The sequence below is a fragment of the Capsicum annuum genome, chromosome 6 (assembly GCF_002878395.1).
Source record: "Capsicum annuum cultivar UCD-10X-F1 chromosome 6, UCD10Xv1.1, whole genome shotgun sequence".
Classification (NCBI taxonomy): domain Eukaryota; kingdom Viridiplantae; phylum Streptophyta; class Magnoliopsida; order Solanales; family Solanaceae; genus Capsicum; species Capsicum annuum.
Window position 1 is genome coordinate 151,315,050 of NC_061116.1, and position 6,000 is coordinate 151,321,049.

The following is a 6,000-nucleotide window of genomic DNA, read 5'->3' on the forward strand; positions in this document are numbered from 1 at the left end:
GAGGAGAAGAGATCTTGAGTTTGAGGTGGGTGATTTGGTGTACTTGAAAATTTCAACCATGAAAAGGGTGAAAAGGTTTGGGAAAAAGGGGAAGCTTAGTCCCTGTTATGTTGGCCCTTATAGTATTTTGAGTCGTGTTGGGAAAGTAGCTTATGAAATTGAGTTTCCAACAAATCTATCAGTTGTTCATCCTGTCTTTCACGTCTCTATGTTTAAGAGGCCTATTGGTGATTCTGTTGTAGTGGATCCTTCAGAGAGCTCAGATATTTAGACTAGTCTTTCGTTTGAACAGATCCAGTTGAGATTATATACCACCAGATCCATAGACTAAGGAACAAAGAAGTTCCCTTGGTCAAAGTTTGTTGGTGGAACCAGTCAGTTGAGGGCGCTACTTAGGAAACAGAAGCTGATATGCAGACCAAGTACCCTCATCTTTTCGCTGCAAATTCAAATTTAGTTTAAGGTAATAAGTAACCTTAGCCCATCTCTTTCGTTCCATGTTTCAAATTTTATATAGACATTCATGTGATAGCTCATGCATTTACAAATCAGGGTAGTCATGCTCATAGTAGCATACACCAGTTATAGCCTCAGTTTTCAGCATCTCAGTTTCATCATCTACATTCGAGGATGAATGTTCCCAAGGGGGAGATATTGTGATACCTTGAACTTTCTTCAAGCCTAATTTCATCTCTAGAAGATTAAGGGATGACTTACAAATTTAATAATGTGTAAATCATATAGAATTTTCCTGATTTTCACTTTTTATTATGTGGAAAATTGAATTAGCTTTCCAACGATATAAGATTTTCTTAAATTCGATAACCGGGCAAGAAGTTATGGCTAATTAAAGTTCTAGTCATAAAACACCGTCATTATGTTGTTTAGCGCATAGCAGAGAGGGTTTATTTAACAATTATTAAATTCTAGTGGGACTCCATGATGGTGGCGTATCGCGGAGGACCCCAATTTTCCAGTTGTCACTTTCCAGAAGCTCAGCGAGATAATGGTGCATCGCGCCAGGTGCCAAAATGGCATTTCCAAAGGGGCACCACAATGGCTCCGAATCGCGGAGTCTGCCCAGTTCACAATGGTTGATTTCTAGTGAGCCACCGTGATATTGGGGCATCACAGTGGCCACTCAGTTCGTAAATATTTCATTCTTCCAGTTCGTTAAGAGTGAAAAGGGGTATTTCGGTCAATTACCTTACCCCCAATCCGTCCAGAAACATAAATCAATTGCATAACAAGAACTTTATGCCCTAATCCTCATTCTCTTCAAAACAAAAACCCTAGTTCATCATACTTCTCCTCCAAGAAACTCAAGATTTCTCAGTCAATATTCCAAATTGAGTCAAGATTCCAAGTTCTTAGTGGAATAATTCCAAGAACCCTCATTCAAGAGTTCCAATAACATCTCAAATGCAAGTTGTTCATCCAAATTTATCAATCTAACGTATGTGGGGTTCGAACAAGAACAATCCTTGCGTTTTTGTGCCCAAAAACTTTCTTTAAGTTATAAATTTCTGCATTTTACTATGATTTCCATGAAAATCATGTTACGGTTTATAGTCATTACCATTATTTGCAATATTATAAGATTTTCCATGGATTGAGAGTTGAATTACATGATTTTTTTTTATATTTTTATGCTTATTGATGAATTTTCTTGATTTTAAGTTGAATTATGAATAATTGTGTTATAAAGTATGAATTTTTATGTTGTTTGATATGAAATTGTTGCATGGGCTACTAAGCCCTAGTATGTATGTTGAACTTCAAGAATGATCATGATTTAAGCATCCCATGAATAGCTATTTTTAGTTTTTGATGAAGAAAGTTGATCTTTTGAACCAAGCTAAGATAGGAATCCACACTATTCATTCAAGTTATGATTTAAGGCAAAGATAAGCATAGTAAGTTTTAACTCTAAACCTTTATGCTATTTTGAGGTGGATTTCCTAAAGTTCTGAGCAACAAGTGTGGGAGTAGTATTAAGCAACGAGAGGGTATAATTCTGAGGTCTCATGCCCCATAACTAAAAGCCACCGTAGGTTTCTGAATTTCCCTAAGTGGGTTAAGATAGTAATCACTAAATTTAAAGGTTCTATTCTGATGGTAAGGATGGAGCAGCTCTCCCCAACGTGGGCAATACGTTGGACTCTATGTCAGCTCACATGGTTTATGTTGATTAGAAGAAACTCCCAAGCTCAAAGTCCCTAAGTCCCAAATTCCTATAATCTCTAAGTTTCAAAGAAGTCTCTCATTCTTCATAAGATAAAAGTTTAAGTTTTGAAAGCTATTGTTTTAAGATTCCTCTTTCTTACAAAGTTTCGAGAACAAGATTGTAACGCCTCGAATTTGGTACCCAAAATACTACACGGTGCGCATAACCCTGATGGACTACACGCTAACCCATGACTAATATCTGAAATAATTATCTAACATGCTATAGTCCGAAAGCCTCTAAACTGTCTTAATAAGGAGTTAATGGGACATGTCCACAACTAACTCCAACTACTAAAATAAACTAAAAACTGAATTAGTAATGAAATCATCATGTCCTCAAAGGATGAGGACTCACTGCTAACTCTGATCGCTGAACTGGGATGCTACTGGTTCTCTGGAGCTCGTGTGTCTAAACCTATGGTATAAGACACCATAGCACAAATGCATTAGTACTTTGAATGTACTGGTATGTAAGTGAGGTAGGCTGAATGCAATAGGTTCATATGTATGAACAATACTAACTGATTGACTAACATGAACGTGAGAATACATGCATACATACATAACTATAACTGAGATCATGATAGGATTGAATATTGAGTTCTGACTACTGAATCTACTGACATTGACATCTGAGTCACTGATGAGTGAGAAACTGATACTGTATTACTGAATACTGAGGGACTGATACTATGTTACTGATACATTTATAACTGTGTCTAACAGTTCTAATTATGAAGAACTAGTCTGGTTGACTATATCTGACAGTCCTGAAGCTGAATGCTAATAACATAAGTTTTGATAACTGATATATCTGATAACATGAGTGACTGTATCTATCAGTCCTAAACCTAATGGAACTAGCTGAGTTCCGTACTATATCTGAGTAACTAAATCTGAGATCAGTCTTATCTAGCGGGTGATCTCTAAATCTGATGATACCGTTACTGATTACCCATAGTTGAGAACAGTCCTATCTAGTGGGTGATCCTTGAGTCTATTTATAATGATAAGGAGTGACTATCTGATAGTCCTAAATCTATACTACTGAGCTGAATTGATTGTATCTAACAGTCCTGATTCTGTAAGTGAAACTGTGGGATGTATTTATCTAACTGACATAGTCCATACTAAGCTAACTAGGGTCCAACCTGTAACCCCAGCTGGAAGGGTGTTAGTACTATACCAATGGTAAAGACAACTGCTTTGGACTCAGTCCCAATCTAGCAGGTGACCCTTGGGATCAGTCCTATACATTTAAATGCGCTCACGGGTTATTCCTGAGTATATCAGTCCTATCTAATGGGTGACATCTCATACCTATGATGGCTATATAGTTTTGGAACTTAGGTATTTCTTCTAGGGATCTCAGTCCTATCTAGCAAGTGAGTCCCCATCCCTAGGCTCACTCGGTGCTGAATCCTACTCCCATCTGAAAGATACTAAACTAATTAACTGAAATGAGCTGATTAATTGAACTGAACTGATACTAGTGGTATTGTCTAGTGGAGCTAAACTAAATTTACTGAGTTTCATTGACTGACGGAATGTACTGAGTTCTGAGGACTAACTGAGAATAATAAAGTTACTGAGATTACTGAGCTACTGAAATTACTAATATTTCTGAGATTTCCTGAGTCACATGACTGACTGAGTTCTATGGATCATATCTTGACTGAGGAGATCGTGAAAACATGACATGACTCTAGGCACACAGCTAAATGTTCCGATATAAGTACCCCCAGGACTCGATGAGAAGAAACTAACATAGCATGGTTTACTTGAACACATGACCAACAACACAATTCATAATTCATATATTGAAGAACTTCATCAAACATTTGATATGCATAAGCTTGTATATACATGGGGAATTTTATGATATCATACTAATTGGGCATTGTTCCTTCATCTAGGTATTCAATCATACATATGGTAGGCATAGCATATGTAGACAAAATTATACAATAATTAATCATCATGATTCATCTCTAATTTCATCATCCTAGGGTTTATTTATTGGTTCACATAATTATACATCAATACAAATCAATTCTATATAAAATTTATCACCCAACATTGATTTGAATTCAATTGATCATTCTCAACATAAACAAAACAAACCCAACATGAAATTCATAAAGAAATCCATAAACTTAAACTTAGAAAAGAGATTCTCTGGCTTCATGGATGAAAGGAGTCCATGAATGAACACTACGCATACCTGGGATGTGATTTCTTAAGGATTAATGGTGAAATCTTCTTGAATTTGAATCCCCAATAGAAACCCTAGCTTGTTATTGAGAGAAACTTGAGAGAAACTAGTATATTTTGGGTGAAGAATGACTAAATCACGTGTTATTGGGTATATATAGGGGTGGTAAATTGACCCTTTTAACCCTGGACGCATCTTTAATTTTTGAGAAAATTTCTCGATTTTCATCCTTGGCGCGACGCGCCACTATCACGCCAAGTCACTGGAATGTGACAAATGGGAAATTGCATAGTGGCATAGATGTTGCCACCTTGTCTACAACCTGGAATTTTGGTGCGATGCACCACTATAATGGAGAAATACTAGAAATTGATAATTGCCATTTGAGCTATCTCCGCGATGTGCTGAAGGCTCAGGTGATACACTGTCTCACTAAAAAGGCTCTAACTCTTCACCCGGATGTTTGATTTGGGCGAATTTGGTATCGATTAAAAGCTTATTCTATTTTCCACATGATAAAAATTGAAATTCTTGAAAATACCATGTGTACAAAAGTGGATTCATCTTTCAAAGAAAGCTTCTAAAATTCTTGGAAAACTTTTCAAGCTAGGAAAAGTATGGGGTATTACAAAGATGGAGTATAAAAATTTTAGAAGTAAATATAATGACTCACTAGATTTGTACTATATGCTTCATTATACATAATTTATGAGATTCAGATTTAAGTTTTTCCTAAAGATATGTGAGTCATTTATATCAACATGCATGTTTTCTAAAAAGTTGATGATATTGTTTATATATTGCATTGCACCCCCATATGCTCAGTACATCCTCAAAGTACTGATCGACATATACGTCTGTGTGTTACATTGTCTCATAATATAGGTCCAGGTGCTCAGTATCCACAGCGTGAGTAGTTCAAGCATCTTTATCTACACTCCCACAGTGGTGAGTCCTCATGATTCGAGGGCCTACTTCCTCAAATTTTACATTTTCTTTTAGTATACGGACTATCATTTTTAGTTCAATTTAAGTCAGTTGAGGGTCTGTCCGAATGGCTCTCTAGTTCTTTATTTGTAGTAGAGGCTTGTTAGACTATGAGTTTTGTTAAAGACTATTAGTATTTGTTTTCTAGAAAGTATCTATCGTTTATTCATTTTAGTTTTGATACGACACAACATTTATTCTTTGCTAGACTATCTTAACGTAAGTGTTAGAAGAAGTAGCAGGATCAAAGGGTTAGCTTAGGAATACTCGTAGCCTTAAGCACTGTGTGACATCTAAGGACTAGATTTTGAGGCATTGCAGGAGGTGACCCTTAAGAGAGTGGAAGTCCTCTACTGGCGGCGACATCTAAAAACGTATGTTGGCAATGTAGTTCTAAACTTAGGACTTCTGCTAAAGGTCTCAGTCCTCTACTGGCGGGTGAGCCTTTATCACGAGGTTTACTCAGTGCTATATAATACTCCTAACCAAAGTACACGGAAACATAAGCTGGTACATGCACTATAATGGATATGCTCATGTCATAGTATTTTTGAAATAACAATGCATGC